The 23,295-nt window shown below is 47.7% G+C and overlaps 1 pseudogene; it reads right to left on the bottom strand.

Annotated features, from left to right (window-relative positions):
• Nucleotides 1-73: 73 nt before the first annotated feature.
• On the bottom strand, nt 74-11,903 carry LOC133120057 (zinc-binding protein A33-like; annotated as a pseudogene).
• Nucleotides 11,904-23,295: the final 11,392 nt, after the last annotated feature.

Raw genomic sequence — 23,295 nt, 5'->3', positions numbered from 1 at the left:
CAGATGTTGAACTAAATACAGCCCTGATGTTTACCCACAATCCCTCAGTGCTATTTTACACTCACAGACACCTTCAGTGGACAGATCTGCATCCCGTGAGTATCTGACTAAAGAATGGAAACAGTCTCTCAGTGAAGGAGTGTTTAAAAGTGTAGAGAGGAGTGTTGTTACGGGGGTCAGAGAATGACACCTCCCCCCTGTCCCAGTCCAGCTGCACTCTGACCCTCTGGAGTTTCCTCTGCACAGTGAGGCGTGTAGGTGTGGAGTCCAGGGCTGTGTATTTCCGATCGTACAGGACTATACCCCACACTCCTCCTGCTGGGCTCGGATCCACATCCCCTTTCCTGCTGAAGGACTCTTTAACCACACCACCACCCAGTACTCATTATCCCCCACTTCTACATCCCAGCAGTGTCTCCCTGAGCTGAATCCCTCAGAGCCTAGCACCCCACCCCACCAATCAAATCTCTCTGGATTATCAGGAACCAGCTGTATCTCATCACTGTATCTCACACTGGTCAGATCCTCAGACAGGGAGAGTTTGGGATGTGCTGTGTTTGGGTCCAGAGTCACAGGAGCTGAAGGGACAGAGAATGAGATGTCAGCACTGATCTGCACAAAGGGAAACCGTCAGGCACAATGGGCTGAACAAAGGACTTTATAAAAGGACTTAATAATTACCATAGATCTTTAAAGTGCGAAAAGAAAACGTTTCCTTTAAGTGTTTTGTTATTTATCATTTATTACAAAATATGTTTATTTCACATTTAAGTGTGCATTTGCCCTGTGTCCTGAGAGAGAGAGGGAGAGGGGGAGAGAAAGAGGGGGAGGTGGAGAGAGGGAGAGGGGGAGAGAAAGAGGGTGAGGTGGAGAGAGAGGGAAGAGGGGGGAGAGGGAGAGAGGGGGAGAGAGAGGAAGAGGGGAGAGAGAAAGGAAGAGAGGGAGAGAGGGGGAGAGAGAGAGAGGGGGAGAGGGGGAGAGAGAGGAAGAGGTGAGAGGGAGAGAGAGAGAGGGGAGAGAGAGGAAGAGGTGAGAGAGGGAGAGAGAGAGAGGGGGAGAGAGAGGAAGAGGCGAGAGAGGGAGAGAGAGAGGAAGAGGAGGAGAGGAAGAGGGAGAGGGAGAGAGAAGGGGAGAGAGAGGAAGAGGGGGAGAGAGAGCAAGAGAGGGAGGGAGAGAGAGGAAGAGGGGGAGAGAGAGAGAAGGAGGAAGAGGGAGAGAGAAGAAGAGGGGGAGAGAGAAAGGGAGGGAGAGAGAAAGGGAGAGATAGAGGGGGAGAAAGAGAGGGAGAGAGAGGAAGAGGGGAGAGAGGGAGAGGGAGGGAGAGAGAGGAAGAGGGAGAGAGAGGGAGGAAGAGGGGAGAGAGGGAGAGGGAGGGAGAGAGAGGAAGAGGGGGAGAGAGAGGGAGGGGGAGAGTGAGAAGAAGAGGGGGAGAGAGGGAGGGAGAGAGGAAGAGGGGGAGAGAGGGGGAGGTAAGGAGAGAGAGAGAGGAAGAGGGGGAGAGAGAGGGAGATAGAGAAAGGGAAAGAGAGAGGAAGAGGGGGAGAGAGGGACAGGGGAGGGAGGGGGAGAGGAAGAGGAAGAGGGGAGAGAGGGAGAGAGGAAGAGGAGGGAGAGAGGAAGAGGGGGCGAGAGAGGGAGGGGGAGAGCGAGAAGAAGAGGGGGAGAGAGAGGGAGAGAGGAAGAGGGGGAGAGGGGGAGGTAAGGAGAGAGGGAGAGGGAGGGAGAGAGAGAGGGAGGGAGAGAGAGAGAGGGAGGGAGAGAGAGGGAGCGGGAGAGGGGGAGGGAGGGGGAGAGAGAGAAGAAGAGGGGGAGAGGGGGAGGTAAGGAGAAAGAGGAAGAGGGGGAGAGGGAGAGAGAGAGAGGAAGAGGGGGAGAGAGAGAGGGAGAGGAAGAGGGCGAGAGAGGGAGAGGGGAGGGAGAGAGGGAGAGAGAGGAAGAGAGAGAGGAAGAGGGGGAGAGGGAGAGAGAGGAAGAGGGGGAGAGAGGGAGAGGGAGAGAGAGAGAAAGGGAGAGAGAGAGGAAGAGGGGGAGAGGGACAGGGGAGGGAGGGAGAGAGGGAGAGGAAGAGGAGAGAGGAAGAGAGGGAGAGGGAGGGAGAGAGGAAGAGGGGGAGAGCGAGAAGAAGAGGGGGAGAGAGAGGGAGAGAGGAAGAGGGGGAGAGAGGGGGAGGTAAGGAGAGAGAGAGAGGAAGAGGGGGAGAGGGAGAGGGAGGGAGAGAGAGGGAGGGAGAGAGAGGAAGAGGGGGAGAGAGAGGGAGGGAGAGAGAGGGAGCGGGAGAGGGGGAGAGGGAGGGAGGGGGAGAGAGAAGAAGAGGGGGAGAGAGGGGGAGGTAAGGAGAGAGAGGAAGAGGGGGAGAGAGGGAGGGAGAGAGAGAGAGGAAGAGGGAGGGAGGGGGAGGGGGAGAGAGAGGAAGAGGGGGAGAGAGGGGAGGGAGAGAGAGGAGAGGGGGAGAGAGAGGGAGGGGGAGAGTGAGAAGAAGAGGGGGAGAGAGGGAGGGAGAGAGGAAGTGGGGGAGAGAGGGGGAGGTAAGGAGAGAGAGAGAGGAAGAGGGGGAGAGAGAGGGAGAGGGAGATAGAGAAAGGGAAAGAGAGGAAGAGGGGGAGAGAGGGACAGGGGAGGGAGGGGGAGAGGAAGAGGAAGAGGGGAGAGAGGAAGAGGAGAGAGAGGGAGAGAGAGAGGAAGAGGGGGAGAGAGGAGAGGGAGAGAGAGAGAGAAAGGGAGAGAGAGAGGAAGAGGGGGAGAGGGACAGGGGAGGGAGGGAGAGAGGAGAGGAGAGAGAGGAAGAGAGGGAGAGGGAGGGAGAGAGGAAGAGGGGGAGAGCGAGAAGAAGAGGGGGAGAGAGAGGGAGAGAGGAAGAGGGGGAGAGAGGGGGAGGTAAGGAGAGAGAGAGAGGAAGAGGGGGAGAGGGAGGGAGAGAGAGAGGGAGGGAGAGGGGGAGAGGAGGGAGGGAGAGAGAGGGAGCGGGAGAGGGGGAGAGGGAGGGAGGGGGAGAGAGAAGAAGAGGGGGAGAGAGGGGGAGGTAAGGAGAGAGAGGAGAGGGGGAGAGAGGGAGGGAGAGAGAGTGGAGGAGTGGGAGGGGTGAGGGGAGGGGGAGAGAGGGAGTGGGGGGAGAGAGGGGGGTGGGAGAGAGAGGAGAGGGGGAGAGAGAGGGGGAGTGTGAGTGAGGAGGGGAGAGGGTGGGAGTGTGGGGTGGGTGTGGTCGTGGGTTGGTGAGAGGAGGGGAGTGAGGGGAGGAGGGGGAGAGGGAAGGGGTGGGAGGGAGGGGAGAGGAGGGAGAGAGGGAGAGGGAGAGGAGGAGAGAGGGGAGGGAGGAGGGTGAGAGGAGAGGGGAGGGGAGGGGGGAGGGAGAGATGAGGGGGAGAGGAGGGTGAGGGGAGTGGGAGGGGGAGGGAGGAGAGAGGAGAGGGTGGAGAGGAGAGGGGGGAGGGGTGAGTGGGAGGTGAGAGGGAGGGAGGGGGGGGTTGGGGGGGGAGGTGTGGTGAGGGGAGTGAGAGGGGTGAGGTGGAGAGTGGAGAGGGGGAGGAGTGAGGGAGGAGAGTGGGGAGAGGGGGGAGTGTGAGGGAGGGGTGAGGGGAGAGAGGGAGAGGGGAGGGGAGAGGGAGGTGAGAGGAAGAGGGGGAGAGGGAGGAGAGGGGAGAGGGTGGGAGGAGAGGGGAGGGAGGAGAGGAGGGAGAGGGAGAGGGGGAGAGGGGAGTGAGGGGAGGGAGGGTGAGGTGGTGGGAGAGAGGAGGGTGGGGGAGTGGTGAGGGTGTGTGGTGAGAGGAGGGGAGAGGGTGGGGGGTGAGGAGAGAGGGAGGGGGAGAGAGGGGAGGTAAGGAGAGAGGGAGAGGGGGAGTGTGGAGGTTGAGGGAGGGTGTGAGGGAGGGTGGGAGGGGGGGGAGAGAGAGGAAGGGGGGGGGAGAGGGGAGGGAGAGAGAGGAGAGGGGGTTACAGTGGGGGGTGCTGGTATTGAGCCAGTATCAACAGCCCCCTTCCCATGACGAGTTTTTAAAATACTATAAAGATCTGTGTGACCATTGTCTTGTGCATTGCTCTTCTGGACCAGAATATTATTGCTGTAAAACGAATTATTCACCAATTCCCGAGAATTGATCTAACAGGCTCCTGATTATATAAACTGGGTTTCACAAGAACAACACTATAGCCTCAGATACATGTGTGAGAGATGCACCAGAACTAAAGGATAATATTTCATAAGTCACACATTGTATAATCCCTGTGAGAGGGAGCAAAGCCTGTCAGTGTTTGTGTAGCTCCTGTCCTTCCCCTTAAATACAGTATCACTCTTAAAGCAGCATTTTATTATGAGCATCAGTGAGATTAAGGACTGGTGCTCAGTCTCTTCACTCCAGGGCTCTTACACAGACAGGACCAATATGACTCTGACTGGCTTCATCAGCTTGTGGAAAGGATGCTGAAGATTCCCCCTGTACAGTGACAATGTGGAGCTCCCTGCCCCCAGTACTCACTGTATTGAACAGTCCCCAGCATCTTCTCCCACACTCTGTACTTCAGATTGCCCAGGTGCTTGGCCACATCAATCAGCACTCCTGAGACCTTCTCTGGATCCCTCAGGGTGCACTGGGCTCTGCAATAATATTCAGGAGTCACTTGTGCTGTGGGCGTGGCTTCATTACCATAGAATATTATCAGCAGCAACATCAGATCTTCATTCTGTAAGAAAATGGCTCCATCCCTCCCAGCATTCTGCCACACAGCCCCACTGAGAGACACACACTCACAACCCCACTGAGAGACACACACTCACAGCCCCACCCCACTGAGAGACACACGCTCACAGCCCCACTGAGAGACACACACTCACAGCCCCACTGAGAGACACACACTCACAGCCCCACTGAGAGACACACACTCACAGCCCCACTGAGAGACACACACTCACAACCCCACTGAGAGACACACTCACAGCCCCACTGAGACACACACTCACAGCCCCACTGAGAGACACACACTCACAGCCCCACTGAGAGACACACACTCACAGCCCCACTGAGAGCCACACACTCACAAGACCTGGTGAGAGAGGATAGAGTTTGCTTACCTGATTTGTGTGTCCTTGTAGCTCTGAAATAAGGAGAGTTCATTATTTTCACTGTAGTCCATACTCAGTCCATTAATACTGTGTTAGAAACCACATATCTGACTGTCTGCTACTGAATATGCTTTAGATATGATGTAAGATATGTTGTGTTCAGATTCAGGCTTTAGAGAGAGGAACAGGGTGGTTGGATGGGGCAATATTATCAATATTATATTGCTTGTAAGAATGCTGATGTCCTCTGACATCAGAGCCACACTGATACCCTAATCCAGGCCTGCAGTCTTTGGGCCTGACCTGCTGACCTCCTGCAGTCTCTGAAGAGACACCAGAACCAGGGCAGGGCACTGCCACAATATCCTTTTGATTGCAATCTGTAACATTCAATTAAAATCATTCACTGAGTGTCTATATTCATCATGACCGTTGACACTGGGCAGTTGAAATCTACATTGCTAGAAGCAGTTCCATATTAAAGAGGAAACCAACGTGGTTTCATTTGGTTCTATTATATGGAACATGGAGATTGCCAGTGCCCAGATTGAGCAATTCCTTCCTTTTCATTGATATTTGTCATTCTTAATAATAATGAATTTAAATCACATAAAATATACATTATATGTAGGTTAAGTGAGGGTTCTAGCACACAATACCACTTGTGTTCAGTATTCAGAGTGCTGAACATCTTAACAAGGATATTGTTTGTTGGAACCTCTGGATTCTCATTATACTTAATCCTCGCTTCCCCGACAATGACATAGAACATCGGTCTTCAACCGGGGGGTCGCGACCGGGTAATTATTTCACCTGAAGCATTTTTTTCCTCTTCCAAAAATTAAAAATGTCATAGGCTAACAGGATATAGAAAAGAAAAACGCTTCCTATTCGTTTATAATAACACATAGTAGGCTACCCATGAATCATGCATGCGATCATGTGATCCCCATGTGCAACATTTAGCTATCCTGTGGCAAAACACGTTAGCGATAACCATAAAATGTGAAATGATGGAGCGTTTTGTAATTTCTCGGAACAAAAGCTTCACGTCAGACACGACTGATGGCGGTTCGGGTGACCCACCTTCAGAGGATGCCAACACCCCTTCAATGAACAGCCATAAACGCAAACGAGAGAAGACTCGTAAATATTCAGAAAATGATCTACAGTTTGGCTTCACCTGCAAGGAGACCGATGGTGTTGAATTACCAATGTGTGTGGTTTGCTCTGCCGTGCTATCAAACGAAAGTATGAAGCCATCAAAGCTGCAACGACATTTAGAGACACATCATGCTCACTTGAAGGAAAACACCATTGAATATTTCCAGTCCCGTTTAAAAGCTTTTGCGGGCCAACAGACCTTGATGAAAGTTGGCGAGTTAGCTTAAAAAGCATCTTATCAAGTTGCATTACGTGTCGCTCAGACAAAACAGCCCTACACAATAGCGGGAAGTTTAATATTGCTTGCAGCTAGTGATATGTGCAAAACTATGTTTGGGAATGATGAGTACATTAAAAAATTGAAAAGCATCCCATTGTCAGACACAACCATCGCCCGCCGGATTGATGAAATGGCAGCTGTCCCTCCATAATTAAAATGTCACCCTTTTTGTGTATCTACCGATCGCTGTGGATTATCTTTTATTTTATTTTAGAGTTATTGGATTACTAAAGGATCCTTTTTCCTAACGTGCGTTAAATGTCGAAATTGTGCTTTGTTTTTAGCGGCATCTGACCGTAAGCCAAACCATTCTTTTCGATTCCGGGAGATCAGTTTGAGATTTAATTTACGTTTGGACTGTTTGATTCAGTTGCTAAATGTTGGGACTGATGGGTACTGAACTTTGGAGGGTATTTTTTGTTCATTGTGAAGTTTTGCGTTGTTTTATTAATGCCAATAATAAACAGAATAAATTTAAACGAGTTGTATAAAGCAGCCGTTACAGATAATGTATAATCTTGTGTGTGTGTGTGTGTGTGTGTGTGCGCGCGCGCTTGCGGGCGCGGGCGCTCGTGACTGACAGTCCAAATATAAGATGAATAGGCCTATCAATTCTAAATTTGGGGTGGGGGTCCGTGCTCAGTGTCTCTCTCAGCCAAGGGGTCCTTGGGCTGAAAAAGGTTGAAGACCCCTGACAGAGAACAATAAATGAGCTGCTTTAACATGGTTATACATGTGTACAGAGTGTGTGTGATGAGCTGCTTTAACATGGTTATACATGTGTACAGAGTGTGGGTGATGAGCTGCTTTAACATGGTTATACATGTGTACAGAGTGTGTGTGATGAGCTGCTTTAACATGGTTATACATGTGTACAGAGTGTGTGTGATGAGCTGCTTTAACATGGTTATACATGTGTACAGAGTGTGTGTGATGAGCTGCTTTAACATGGTTATACATGTGTACAGAGTGTGTGTGATGAGCTGCTTTAACATGGTTATACATGTGTGCAGAGTGTGTGTGATGAGCTGCTTTAACATGCTTATACATGTGTACAGAGTGTGCGTGATGAGCTGCTTTAACATGGTTATACAAGTGTACAGAGTGTGCGTGATGAGCTGCTTTAACATGGTTATACATGTGTACAGAGTGTGTGTGATGAGCTGCTTTAACATGGTTATACATGTGTACAGAGTGTGTGTGATGAGCTGCTTTAACATGGTTATCCATGTGTACAGAGTGTGTGTGATGAGCTGCTTTAACATGGTTATACATGTGTACAGAGTGTGTGTGATGAGCTGCTTTAACATGGTTATACATGTGTACAGAGTGTGTGTGATGAGCTGCTTTAACATGGTTATACATGTGTACAGAGTGTGTGTGATGAGCTGCTTTAACATGGTTATACATGTGTACAGAGTGTGTGTGATGAGCTGCTTTAACATGGTTATTTTTGAAGTTTGATCAAAATGCCCTCATTGAAAACCAGGAATGATGAAGTTTGATTTAAATACTTTCAGAATCATGTGCAAAAATACCCTTTCCTAAATGTTACTATATATATATATATATACTATATTTCAAATGCTGTTTAGTACTACAATGATAAGCCATAATGTTTGAAGAATCATTATTAATTATGTTAAAATGAATAAGTCAGTCATCTTGAGCAATTAGAACTGTGTGTCTGTTAAAAAACATTGAGCTGCAAAGTACAGTTTGTTTAATGAAAGTGCAGAGAACACTTAATCAGGTGTTTAAAAACCATGGCGTTGGATACGGCCTGTTTTGACTGAGTGATGCAGTTCAAGCAATGTGGGTCTTTGCAGAGAAATGTTTTGAGTTAGTGATCACCAGCCCAATTTGCCTGCATCATTATATAGGCGAAAGGTTAAGACAGCTCAGCTTTCATAGAGTGACAGAAAATATTAAGAGAGACAATGTGTTATATGACACTTGATTGGTTAGCTATAATGTATAAAGACTAGGATACTTCCTACTGTTACTTTGGGATTCTCTGATCTCTGGAAGTTCTCTGGAGCACAGACTCCCCAGATTAATCTGTTTTATTTTAAACTAAAGATTTGTAATGAGCAACTACTGAGTCTGAATATTTCTTCAACATCATTGCTGCCAAAACAACTTCACCCACGTAAAAGGGACGAGGGGGAAAAGCGACAAAAAATATTTCCTCAACATTACACAGGTGTACAGAGTGTGTGTGATGAGCTGCTTTAACATGGTTATACATGTGTACAGAGTGTATGTGATGAGCTGCTTTAACATGGTTATACATGTGTACAGAGTGTGTGTGATGAGCTGCTTTAACATGGTTATACATGTGTACAGAGTGTGTGTGATGAGCTGCTTTAACATGGTTATACATGTGTACAGAGTGTGTGTGATGAGCTGCTTTAACATGGTTATACATGTCTACAGAGTGTGTGTGATGAGCTGCTTTAACATGGTTATACATGTGTACAGAGTGTGTGTGATGAGCTGCTTTAACATGGTTATACATGTGTACAGAGTGTGTGTGATGAGCTGCTTTAACATGGTTATACATGTGTACAGAGTGTGGGTGTAGCAGGAGAATGAGAATGAGAATACTATATTGTATAAATTAATGTGTGTGAGCATTAACAGCAGTGTACACAGAGTCCTACAGACACAGAGTGAACAGATCTTACCTGCAGGAATGAGACGTCTTCAGCTCCCAGCTCCTGTTCTATCGCTCTGATTTGTTCTGAAAGGGATGATATCTCTTCTGTCATCTTCTCAATCTTCTCCTTCATCATCTGACTCTTCTGCTCCTCTTCCTCCCTCAGTGCAGTGATCCTGGCTGCCTCTTCATCTTTTAGGAACTGCTGAAGTTTCTCAAACTCCATCTTTATCTGTCTCTCCGTGTGCTGGGCCTGGCTCTGGAATAAACATTATTCACCATCATTTCAGCACAATCCAGTGCTGCATTTTACACACTGATTTAAAGGCCTCAGTACAGTACCTTGATGTGCTCTGCTGTTTGATCACAGATTAGTTTCACTGTATTAAAGGCTTTTAGCTTCTTCTGCAGTGGAGCCAGTGCAGTCCTGAGTTTCTCCTGGAACGAAATGACAGAGTCCACACTTTACTGAGGGACCAGACCCACAGTAAAATTCACTGCCTACACAGACAGCACAAGAGCCCCTGCACAGACAGAGGGGAGCCAGAATGGAGACTCGGGTCACAGCTTGAGTAAAAACAGTGTGCTCACTGAGACACATATCAGTGCCCTGCCTCTGTCAGGACATGCCAGGTACATACGTTTTGGGCCCCCCTGCTCAAAAAGCCTTTTACAATGAATATCTAAGTGAACTGAAGCAATTTCTGCACATTTTAAAGCAAGACTTTTTATTTACATTTTTTACAGTTTCAAAATAATAAAGAAAAGAAAAAGGCCCTGTGCACAGTTTGGGAACCCTGTCAGTTTGTACTTTGTAACTCCTCCTCAGGCAACTATAACAGGTTGTAAACACTTCCTGTAGCCAGTTAAGAGTCTCTAAATTCTTGCTTATTCCCCATTATTCCTGGCAGAACACCTCTAGCTCAGAAATATTCTTCTGCCTACTTGCATGTACAGCATGTTTGAGATCTCTCCACAGTCTGGGAACTGTGGTGGCCATTCCAAAACCTTCATCCGTCTTTCTTCAAGGTCCTTCATGGTTGATTTTGAGGTATGCTTTGGATCATTATCTTGCAGGAATACCCAACCTCTCTTCAACTTCAATGTCTGGACTGACTACTAGAATTTATTTGTATTTGGTGGAATCCATTCTTCCTTCCACTCATACAATATTTCCTGTGCCCCCAGCTGCCACACAACCCCAAAGCATAATGGATCCACCTCCATGCTTCACAGTTCAAGGTGTTCTCCTCTACAAAGGCTTCACCCTTTTTTCTCCAAACATACCTTCTTTGGTGGTGGCCAAAAAGCACATTGTGCCAGAAGGCTTCAGGTTTTCTTTCTGGCAACTCCGCCATGTAGGTCTTTGTTGTTTAAAGTACATTGTGTGAGGTATGATGTACGTGCTGTGACAGGTTCTACCCAAACCGGCTTCATTTGTCAGTCAGACTAAATGCAGCCAACTTCAGACTTATGGTTTGTGTGTGTGTGTGTGTGTGTGTGTGTGTGTGTGTGTGTGTGTGTGTGTGTGTATGTGTGTGTGTGTCTGTGTGTGTGTGACTGTGTGTGTGTGTGTGTGTGTGTGTGTGTGTGTGTGTGTGTGTGTGTGTGTGTGTGTGTGTGTGTGTATGTGTGTGTGTGTCTGTGTGTGTGTGTGTAAATAAAACAAGTAAGATCGAATATGGTCAGCCTCATGAATTCATTAAACAAATACGTAGAAGACTGCAACATTGCATTACATTACAGAGATTACAACATTACTTATAAAATGGCAGCAATACTAGTAATGGTACTATAAAATCATATATAATATATGCATTAGCTACTAACAACCTTACGCCACAAGGTGGCAGTCTAAGACCACAAATGACTACAGGGCTTTGGTCTGACAGACCATGTGACACAGTGAGAACGGGAAACATGGTGCAGTAAAGCATACTCATTGCCAGCGGTATAAATGAAGTACTATGCATTTCTCACCAGGTCTTGGGCCATTCTATTTTAAAAATATAAACTTTCTAAACATCTGATTAATATTAAGTCAATGAAAGAAACAATGAACATTTAAATTCTGTTCTCAAACATTTACCTTACACTTTCCTGCAGCCTCCTGAACTGGTCGCAGTTTGTGGTTTTCATGTTTTTCTGAAGTTTGACAGACAAGGCAGACGGGTGTTTGATCCTCCAAACAGAAGAGTTTGAGTTTCTCACTGTGCAGACTGCAGAGCACTTCAGATCCTGCTTCAGCTCTCTGACTTCTCTCCTTTAAGAACGCCTCACACGTATTCCTCAGAGACAGGTTACAGGGAGGACGATCCTTAGAAGACCTTCTCCTGCAAACTGGGCACTCCTGAGATCCCTTCTGATCCCAGTACTGCTGCAGACAGGCCTTACAGAAGCTGTGACTGCAACTCAGGAGAACAGGATCCCTGAAGATTTCAGAGCACACAGGACAGGAGAGGTCCTCTTCCAGGAGAGAAGATGCAGACGCCATTCTGTCTCCGTCTGTTCTGAGCACAGTAATGGCTTCTGCTAAATCTGTAGTTCAATTTCACTTTCCTTCACTGCTGTTAAAAATGAAATGTCTTTAAATTAATCCCAAATCTCTGCTCACCCCTGTCTACTTTTTAATCCTCAGAAAATGTCATTAAAAACTCCTTAACTTCTAAAAAATATACAGTGAAATCATATCATAAGGTCCCCCGTGTATCTAAAGCATCTGTGTGTGAGAAACTGCCTGTGTTCTTCTCTCTTCCTGTTTGACACACCTGTTTGACACACCTGTTTATCAGAGACATCCCTTCCTGCAGGGGGCAGCATTGTGCCACTGAGGTCTGAGTGGCTGATCTGCCGGCAGTTTCACACCAGCCCTGCTCTCCAGATTATTTGAGGAGATGCACTTATTTATTTATTCATTTATTCCTTTCTGTAATTCTGTTGCATTCAATTCGTTATTTGGTATTCGTAATAATCCACATATATTAATATTATCAAATAATAGTATCTGTTAGATGTTCATAGTAAATACTCCAGACATTGAAATTAATACTACTACTACTACTACTACTACTACTACTAATAATAATAATCTATATTATTATTATTATTATCATAAATTGAGAGTTTGGAATAATATTTGATGTGCTTCAGGCATGTTGGTCTCTGGGATGACAGTCAGCAGGTGGTGTTCAGGGTGGGGTGAGAGAGAAATAGAGATTGCTACATTTAACAGTCCGGTAACAAAGCAGTTTGGATTTTTAAAACACCGGGGGTTTGCCCAGGGATCCCATACAGTCAGTCTATTAAACTGGCTATACTGTAGACTCCAGGATTGCGCCTTAAAACAACCAATCCTGGGTTCATATTAATGTGTTTTATATATATATAAAGTCCCTCCTGCTCCCTGCGGTCCATCAGTACCTCCTGCTCCCTGCGGCCTCCTGCTCCCTGCGGTCCGTCAGTACCTCCTGCTCCCTGCGGTCCGTCAGTACCTCCTGCTCCCTGCGGTCCGTCAGTACCTCCTGCTCCGCCCTGGACTTCCTGAACAACTCTCTGCTCACTTCTGTGTGCCGGGCACAGTGGAGCTTGCCGTTGAACCTTATGTGTACTGATGTGTTCAATAAAAAACCCTTTTCCTTTTTTATACATGAATTTAATTGAGTGAAGATCCTTAAATATAATATGATAAAATGTACAGTCGTGTTAAAAAAAAACTAGCAGTACAACATCAGTAACCTGATGAACCACTGTTATTAGTAGTAGTGATATTTCTGCATAGCAAATACTTGTACTTGTAGATGCAGTATTGTAGTAGAAAAACAACAGACCCAACTGTCATGACATGCACGCTGCTTGTTCTGAGTAATTGACTCATTCATTGAAAGGGGCGTGTTCAAAATAATAGCAGTGTGGAGTTTAATTAGAGAATTCATTCATTATTTGAAAAAAAAAGGTGTCATTAATTGTCCTTTATTAAGGAAGAAGGGAAGCAAATGTTTCACACATTGTTATAAAATATATTTCCTTCTGAATTGCTAAGTAAAATAGGGCGTTCCAAACATTGTTCGGAGGAACAACATCATTTGATTAAAAAGTTGATTGGAGAGAGGAAAACATAAAGAAGTGCAGCAAATTATAGGATGCTCAGCTAAAATGATCTCAAATGCTTTCAAATGGCAACAAAAACCCAAAACACACGGAATAAAATGAGCAACTACTGTTCAAACAGATCGAAGAATAGTTAGAATGGCAAAGATTGAGCCATTCATCAGCTCCAGAAAGATCAAAGATGATCTACAATTACCTGTAAGTGCTGTTACAGTCAGAAGACGTTTGATCGGAGCTAAGCTATCAGCAAGAAGTGAGACGGGTGCGTGGGGGTTGGACCCAAAATGCACGACTCAGAAACAATAGTGATATAAAGACCCCTCAGGGCTTTATTCGGGACGAATCCCAGGAGAGTAGTCAACACAAGCAAAGTCCATACACGTAGATCCAGCCAAACAAATACAAAACAAACAAAAAGCACGGTGCCGAGGGAAGAGGCAATCTCGTAGTCGGTAGGCGTGCAGGGAGGTCCGGTAGCAGGAGAGCTGTCAGCGGGGCAGATGAACAGACGGACGGCAGGCAGAGGCGTAGTCGTGGACGAAGCGGGAGTCGAAACCATGAAACAATCAGCGGGGCAAAAGTACAAAAACGGTAGGCGGGGACGTAGTCAAGAACAAAACGAAGGTCACAAAACAGAAATCAATAATCGATGGTCAGTAAACAGGCGTGGATCGTAACGTGTAATCAAACAGGAAATAATGCTCAAGAGTTGCGTGAAAAAACAGAGGCAGACAATTTCGCAGTGAACAGTTGTGCGACTGGGCTATAAATGCAGGTGTAGACAGGTGTAGACAATTAGTAAGAGCGTAGCAAGGAAATGGAAAACAGGTGCGATGGATGACAAGTTTAACAAGGAGATTAGTAATCGTTAGTAATAAACCTATCCTGCCCTAGCATTAGTAAATTAGTAAATGACATGCACGAGAAACATAAGGTAACATGAACACATGATTAGTCTTGTTAGTTTCTACCCAATCCTGATCTAGCGTTAGTAGTTTTAGTAAATAGACAAATAGAACATTAGGGGAGTGAAGGACAGAACGAGAGAGAGAGAGAGAGAGAAAAGGCGGAACGCAAGGTTTGCGGAAAAACATGTAAAAGTGTATGCATAACCACGACCAGTTAACGTAACAATAAACATACAACGAAACATAACACAAAGCGGAACTAAGACGATAATCACTCAACATAACCAGGTAATATAATCGTACGAAAACATAACTAGACATGACAAGAAAATAAATCGTAACAAGACATAACTAGACATGACGAGAAAATAAATCGTAACAAGAAATAAACTAAACAACATGACAAACCTAGACTAACCTAATACATGATAAGACACTACGTGACTAAGACAACATGAATAAACATAAATCAACATAAAACATGGTGAGACAGACCTGAAACATGACAGGACCCCCCCCTTAACGACCGACTCCTGGCGGTCCTTGGAATTTATCAGGGTGGTCACGATGGAAGTCTCTGATGAGCGATTTGTCCAGAATGAGACTGGGAGCGACCCAGGAACGCTCCTCAGGGCCATAGCCCTCCCAGTCAACCAAGTATTGCACCCCACGGCCCCTCTTACGAATGTTCAAGAGTTTCTTAACCGTGAATGCGGGGTGGTTGTCAATAATGCGGGGGGGAGGTGGTGGGGGATCCGGGGGACATATGGGGTGAGAGGATACAGGCTTAATACATGAGACATGGAATGTGGGGTGAATCTTAAGGGAAGCAGGGAGTGACAGTTTAACAGAGGAAGGATTGATGATTTTGTGGATCTTAAAGGGACCAATAAAGCGGGGTTGCAGTTTGTGGGAAGTGGCTTGGAGGGGAATGTCCTTAGTGGACAGCCAGACGGAGTCACCTGGTTTGTAGGCCGGAGCTGGAGTGCGGTGGCGATCAGCAAAACGCCGATTACGATCTGCCGTGCTTAGCAGCGCGGCCTTGGCATCCCTCCAAACCTTGGAGCACCGTTTCATGTGGATGGCGAGGGAGGGAACAGCGATCTCGGCTTCCTGGTCAGGAAACAGTGGAGGTTGGTAGCCCAAGGAGACCTCAAACGGAGATTTCCCGGTGGCGGCGCAGGGTAAGGTGTTGTGTGCGTATTCCACCCAGGTTAGCATCTTGCTCCAGCCGGCTGGATTTCTTGCCGATACGCAGCGTAGAGCGGCCCCCAGGTCCTGATTGGCCCTCTCCGTTTGGCCATTGGACTGAGGGTGGTAGCCCGAAGAGAGGCTAGCTGTGGCCCCGAGGGCCACGCAGAATGCCTTCCAAACTTGGGAGATGAATTGGGGGCCGCGGTCAGAAACGATGTCCGAGGGAAGTCCGTGAATGCGGAATACTTCTCTCACCAGAACCTCTGCGGTCTCTTGGGCGGTGGGCAATCCAGCCAGGGGGATGAAGTGTGCCGCTTTGCTGAATCGGTCCACCACAGTGAGGATGGTGGTGTTACCTTCGGAAGGGGGAAGTCCGGTAACAAAGTCCACGCCGATGTGGCTCCAGGGTCGGCTGGGCACGGGCAGAGGTTGGAGTAAACCAGCAGGGTCTTGGTGGGAGGCCTTGCTTCTGGCACAGGTGGTACATGCCTTGATGAAGCGCCTGGTGTCAGGGATCATGGAGCTCCACCAGAATCTCCTTTTCAGCACCGCCAAGGTGCGGGTAAAGCCGGGATGGCAGGAAAGGAGGGATGAATGGGCCCATTGCAGCACCTGTGTCCGAGCGGCTGAGGGGACATATAGGCGTAATCCGGGGTTGGACCTGGGATCGGGCTCCTCCCGTAGATCCCTCTGGATCACCGCCTCGATCTTCCATGTGACGGATCCGATGGTGCAGGAGGTAGGAAGGATGTTCTCGGGGATCTCACGCTCAGAACAGGTGTTGAATTGACGGGACAGGGCATCGGGCTTGACGTTCTTCGAACCTGGACGGTAGGTCAAAGAGAAGTTGAACCTCCCGAAGAACAGCGCCCATCTCGCTTGTCGGGAGTTCAGCCTCTTGGCTGTCTGGAGGTATGCCAGGTTCTTGTGGTCGGTCCAAACGATGAACGGCTTCTCGGACCCCTCCAGCCAATGTCTCCACTCCTCCAACGCCAGTTTGACTGCTAGCAGCTCTCGGTTCCCAACGTCATAGTTCCTCTCCGCCGGGGACAGCTTCTTGGAGAAGAAGGCGCAGGGGTGTAGTCGGTTGTCCGCGGCCGCCACCTGAGAGAGCACTGCTCCCACCCCTGTGTCGGAAGCATCCGTCTCGACCACAAACTGGCGGGTGGGGTCGGGGTGTACCAGGATGGGAGCGGAAGAGAACAGTCTCTTGACCTTGGTGAAGGCCGTCTCAGCTTCGGAGCTCCACCGGAATGGCACCGCAGGGGACGTGAGTTTGGTTAGAGAAGAGACCACTTGACTATAGGATCTAATGAACCTCCGGTAGAAGTTGGCGAATCCCAAGAAGCGTTGGAGCTGCTTACGTGAGGTGGGTGTGGGCCAGTTGGTAACTGCCAGAATCTTCTTGGGATCCGCCCTGATCCGTCCCTTCTCAAGGATAAACCCCAGGAACTCAACTGTGTCGGAGTGGAAGACGCACTTCTCCGCCTTGACGAATAGTCTGTTCTCCAGGAGTCTCTGTAGGACTTGCCTGACGTGGTATTCATGATCCTTGGCATTGGTGGAGTAGATTAAGATGTCATCCAGGTAGACGAACACATGGCGACCCAACAAGTCCCGAAGAACATCATTCACCAGGGCCTGGAACACAGCAGGAGCATTGGTGAGGCCGAATGGCATGACCAGGTATTCGAAGTGTCCGAGAGAGGTGTTGAAGGCGGTCTTCCATTCATCGCCCTCGCGGATACGGACCAGGTGGTAAGCGTTGCGGAGATCCAACTTGGTGAAGATGGTGGCCTCGTGAAGTGGGTGGAACGCGGAGTCCATCAGGGGCAGAGGATACTTGTTCCTCACCGTGATGTTGTTCAGCTCCCTGTAGTCGATGCACGGGCGTAGGGAGCCATCTTTCTTCTGAACAAAGAAGAATCCCGCACCGACGGGAGAGGAAGAAGGGCGAATTAGTCCGTTAGCCAGGCAGTCACGGATGTATTTCTCCATCGCCTCCCTCTCTGGTCTGGAGACGTTGTATAGGCGACTTGAGGGAAGTGACGAACCAGGGAGGAGCTCGATGGCGCAGTCGTAGGGTCGATGAGGCGGCAAAGACTGAGCTTGTGTCTTGGAAAACACTGTTCCCAGGTCATGGTAAGGAGAGGGGACCCTCTCCAGGGAGGGTTTGGCAGTCTGTGGTAGAGCTGGCACTCCCTCTGCTGGTGGTGGGGCGGAACGCAAGCAGGACAGATGGCACTTCGGATCCCATGCTTGCACTTGGTTAGAACTCCAGTTGATCGTGGGGTTGTGTTTCTGGAGCCAGGGTAATCCCAAGATGAGTTGGTCATTAGGGGACTGGATGACGCGGAACTGGATCATCTCCCGATGGTTCCCAGAAATGATCAGTTGTAAGGGAATGGTGATTTGTGTCATGCGGCAAAAGGTCCTTCCATCCAGCGACCGCGCGTTCTCAGGGTGGGGTAAAGGGAGGGTGGGGATGTTCAGTTCAGACACCAAAACTTCGTCAATGAGATTGGCGTCCGCTCCAGAATCCACCAACGCGTTAATCCGGGTCGTTCTGTCGGGCAGAATTAAGAGAGTCGTGAGCGTGGGACGATGGTTGTCTCTGTCAGACCCCTCATGTCTGTCGACAGCTCTCACCTCCACTGGTCTCCTGGTCTTGAAGGAGCACCGAGCCTGGGTGTGACCCGGCCTCCCACAGTAGAAGCACGAACCCGTGGTTCTGCGGCGTGCTCGTTCCTCAGTAGAGATCCTTGTACCGGCCCGGGACAGGTCCATGGGTTCGGATCCCTCAGACTGCTGCTCCTCCAGTCGAGGACTTGGCCCCTGCCTGGGGTAATGGTTGCCAGGAAGGATCGGTCTCTCCGACCGACGTTGTCTGGCACGGTTGTCCAGGCGGATCGTGGTGCGCACGAGCTGGTCGAACTGGGTGATGGGGTCCAGTCGCGCCAACTCGTCCTGGAGCGTCTCACTCAGGCTGGCCAGGAAGAGATTTGCCAACGCCGCATCGTTCCAGCTAGTAGCCGCCGCGAGGGTGCGGAAGTCGATGGAGTGGTCTGCCGCGGTCTTCCGTCCTTGGCGCAGAGCAATCAGTCTCTGGGATGGCTCCTGGTCGCTGGATGCGTGTTGAAATACCTTCCGAATCTCATCGGCGAAGACTGGGTAAAGAGGAGGGAATGAATCCCCGGACCACACCGCCGTAGCCCAGTCCAACGCCCTCCCCTTGAGTAGCCCCATCACGTAGCCAATCCGACGGTCGTCGCTGTTGTAGGTCTGGGGCTGTTGCCTGAACACGAAGTCGCATTGTAGAAGGAAAGCCTTGCACCTCTCAGGTTCTCCACCAAACCTCTCCGGAGGGGGTTGTTGGGGCTCTCGGAATTGGCAGGTTCCCGTGGGGTTGAGCGCTGGGGATGTGGGTGGGTGGGAAGGCTCCTCCCGTGGTTGTGGTAGGACCGCGACGGCAAGCCTCCTCATCTCCGCGCACAGTTCACGAATCTCCAGGTGAAGTTCGGAGATTCCTTGTGAATGCTGCCGGACGATGGCTCCTTGTTCCTGGAGGGCGTAGAACATGGCAGTAGAGTCAGCAGGGTCCATTTTGGCGAAATTGTTCTGAGACGGGTGCGTGGGGGTTGGACCCAAAATGCACGACTCAGAAACAATAGTGATATAAAGACCCCTCAGGGCTTTATTCGGGACGAATCCCAGGAGAGTAGTCAACACAAGCAAAGTCCATACACGTAGATCCAGCCAAACAAATACAAAACAAACAAAAAGCACGGTGCCGAGGGAAGAGGCAATCTCGTAGTCGGTAGGCGTGCAGGGAGGTCCGGTAGCAGGAGAGCTGTCAGCGGGGCAGATGAACAGACGGACGGCAGGCAGAGGCGTAGTCGTGGACGAAGCGGGAGTCGAAACCATGAAACAATCAGCGGGGCAAAAGTACAAAAACGGTAGGCGGGGACGTAGTCAAGAACAAAACGAAGGTCACAAAACAGAAATCAATAATCGATGGTCAGTAAACAGGCGTGGATCGTAACGTGTAATCAAACAGGAAATAATGCTCAAGAGTTGCGTGAAAAAACAGAGGCAGACAATTTCGCAGTGAACAGTTGTGCGACTGGGCTATAAATGCAGGTGTAGACAGGTGTAGACAATTAGTAAGAGCGTAGCAAGGAAATGGAAAACAGGTGCGATGGATGACAAGTTTAACAAGGAGATTAGTAATCGTTAGTAATAAACCTATCCTGCCCTAGCATTAGTAAATTAGTAAATGACATGCACGAGAAACATAAGGTAACATGAACACATGATTAGTCTTGTTAGTTTCTACCCAATCCTGATCTAGCGTTAGTAGTTTTAGTAAATAGACAAATAGAACATTAGGGGAGTGAAGGACAGAACGAGAGAGAGAGAGAGAGAGAAAAGGCGGAACGCAAGGTTTGCGGAAAAACATGTAAAAGTGTATGCATAACCACGACCAGTTAACGTAACAATAAACATACAACGAAACATAACACAAAGCGGAACTAAGACGATAATCACTCAACATAACCAGGTAATATAATCGTACGAAAACATAACTAGACATGACAAGAAAATAAATCGTAACAAGACATAACTAGACATGACGAGAAAATAAATCGTAACAAGAAATAAACTAAACAACATGACAAACCTAGACTAACCTAATACATGATAAGACACTACGTGACTAAGACAACATGAATAAACATAAATCAACATAAAACATGGTGAGACAGACCTGAAACATGACAAGAAGCCCCCGTAAAGCACCATTGTTGAAAAAATGGCATGTACAGAATCGGTAAAAATTTGCCAAAGAACACATCAATTGGCCCAAAGAGAACATATATGGGCAATTCCATCTCACTGCCAAAGCCTGTCTCCTTCCTACTCTCACCCCCTATCTCTCTCTCTCTCCCTCCCTCTCTCTCTCTCACCCTCCCTCTCAACCTCTCTCACCCCCTCTCTCAAATTCAAATTCAAATGTGCTTTATTTGCATGACAAGTAAATTTGTGTTGCAAAAGCATTGACATACATAAATGATAAACAACAAACCCCCACACCCAAGAAAGAGGGGGAAATGCAGTCAAATATTTTTAGGCAGATTTTTACAGGGGGATTGAATGTGGAAATTGTTCTTTTAATTGTGTAGTAGGCCTTGTGTGCTTTGTCCCGTAATGCGTTTATTGCCATGTTGAAACTCCCTGAAGCCCTAATCACCAGGCCCAGGTAAGTGTAGCTGGTGGTGTGCTCCAGGGTGTTGGCTCCTAGGGTGAAGTGGTACCTGCTTCCCTGCAATCAGTTTTCTTTTTCGGAAGACCATAACTCCCATTCCCATTCCTTTGTGCTCTCTGTTTCTCTCTTGTTCCTCCCCCCCTCCCTACTCCTCCTCCCAGAAGAATTCAGTTCTTTTATTTCCAATTCTGATACTGCATTTATTCTCTGTGTACATCGATTTCAAGATGTCATAAACTTTACCCCCTACACCACTTTGTAACATTTTAAAGAACAGTCCACTGTGCCAAATTGAATCAAATGCTTTTTTGAAATCAACAAAGCATGCAAATATTTTTCCTTTATTAGTTTGGTGGACGTGCTTGTTTATGAGTGTGTGTAGGGTGTAAATATGGTCAGAGGTGTGATAATTTGGTAAAAAGCCAATCTGACTCTTACTCAAGACATCATGTTCCTTAAGGAAGGCCAGTATCCGGGCATTAATTATACTGCAGAAAACCTTCCCCAGATTACTGCTCACACAGATGCCTTGATGATTGTTTGGGTCAAATTTATCTCCACTTTTAAATATAGGGGTAATCAAGCCTTAGTTCCGGATTGCAGGGAAACACCTAAGTGTTAAATTAAACAGTTTGAGGAGGACCTCATGTAGTTTAGGGCTGCCATGTTTCAACATCTCTGTGCAGATACCATCAGGTCCACATGCTTTTCTGGCCTTCAGGGCCTGTAGCTTGCTTTTTAACTCCTGCACAGTAATGAAGGTGTCCTAAGGATTTTGCTTGTCTTTAATGGCTGTCTTAAAGTCTTTTAATTGTTTGTATATTGAGGTGTGAATGGAATTAAATGTTTCACTTTCAAGTTTTTGATGAAGTTCTTTAAAGTGTTTTATCCAGATATTACCATTCTGTATTGTCAATTTTTCTTTTGTGTTTGACAAATTTCGTTTTTTCCACTGATCGCAAAACGTGTTTTGATTAATTGCATTTTGAATTCTGTCAACTTCTTTGGACATATATTGCTGTTTTTTCCTTCTGAGAAGCTGTTTGTCCAGTCTCAGGGCCTGATGGTATCTGAAGCGTCCTTGTTGTCACTGGGCTCCCTGTGTTTATGGGACAGCTGTCTCAGCTGCTTCTGAGCTGGACAGCATTCATTATCAAACCATTTCTCTTCTGGCTCATTCTTATTTTCATTCTCATTCTTATCTTATTTTCATGTTTGCAAGTTTTAGGTTTGATTTTATTGCCAATTTAACAAATATATTATTTAAGTGTTTTGTTGCCAGGTTTAAGCCCTCGTTGTTGCTTGGGTACTGTGTTTGCTGAAAGGTATTCAGCATGTCCTCTATTTCAGCCCTGCTCAGTGCTGCCTGGTATTCTGCACTGCTGGTCTGGCCCCATCTGTATGTGGGTTCTAAGTTGAACAGTTTTGCTGCAGGATGGTGATCTTTCAAGGCCCGTTCTGTTTATTTCAGGTATAGAGTTACCTGCCTATGGTCTGAGAGGGGTAAATGCATTAATACATTCTGGGTCCATGTCTGTAATGGCATAATCAACCACACTGCTACCCAGCACTGACCTGTATGTGTATCTCCCAGAGAGTCCCCCCTGGTCCTCCCTTAACAATGTACAGACCCAGGCCTTTACAGAGGTGATTCTTATTCACCACACTGTCATAGCTCTGCCTTTGTGTGGTGACTTGTGTGGGATAAAGGGGTTTCACTTCAGAAATGGATATTCCCTTCTGCACTGACGTAGTCTGTCTCTCTGCCTGGCATTGAGATCTCCCGTTATCAATACAGAGCCTAATGCTTGGAAATGGAGGATTTCAGACTGAAGGTTTTGGAAAAGATCTTCAATGTAGTATGGTATTCAGATGGGGGCGTAAAGTGCACATATATAAATGTCCAAATTTGAGTTTATTATTTCTTTTTTAATTTGAATCCAAACGTGTGTCTGACCTCTCTTTAGTGGGGAAATGTAATTAGAGAGTTCCCCTTTGTGCCAAATGATAACGCCCCTGAATCCCTGCCACCTTTGGCACAGGGGTGTTTTACAGAGGGCTCTGTCAGCTCTCTATAGTCACGTGGACAGGGTGTTTTACAGAGGGCACTATCAGCTCTCTATAGTCACGTGGACAGGGTGTTTTACAGAGGGCACTCTCAGCTCTCTATAGTCACGTGGACAGGGTGTTTTACAGAGGGCACTCTCAGCTCTCTATAGTCACGTGGACAGGGTGTTTTACAGAGGGCACTCTCAGCTCTCTATAGTCATGTGGACAGGGTGTTTTACAGAGGGCACTATCAGCTCTCTATAGTCACGTGGACAGGGTGTTGGTACATCTCCACGGCACCATGTTTCCTGGAGAATTATAATATCAGAACTATTTACAGAACATACAAAGTCTGGGTCTGTGCTCTTCAGCCCAAACGTGGAAGAGTACAGACCCTGGATATTCCAACTACTAATTGTGAAAGATGACGAAAATATGCCCGACTCGTGGTCAATTGTATTACAGGGTATGATATATACTGTATTTTAAACAAAGATTTGATCAGTATTAAATGTAAGCTAAAGACAACATATCTGTAATGATTTAACTGATGAGTTTTGTGCAGATAAAATGTAGGATGTCCCTTATCTGACTCAGGTCCCCAGGAGCTGT

Source organism: Conger conger, unplaced genomic scaffold (genome assembly GCF_963514075.1).
Source record: "Conger conger unplaced genomic scaffold, fConCon1.1 SCAFFOLD_69, whole genome shotgun sequence".
In the NCBI taxonomy this organism is placed as follows: Eukaryota; Metazoa; Chordata; class Actinopteri; order Anguilliformes; family Congridae; genus Conger; species Conger conger.
The sequence above is the reverse complement of the archived record's forward strand: the minus strand, read 5'-3'. Positions and strand labels throughout refer to the sequence as shown.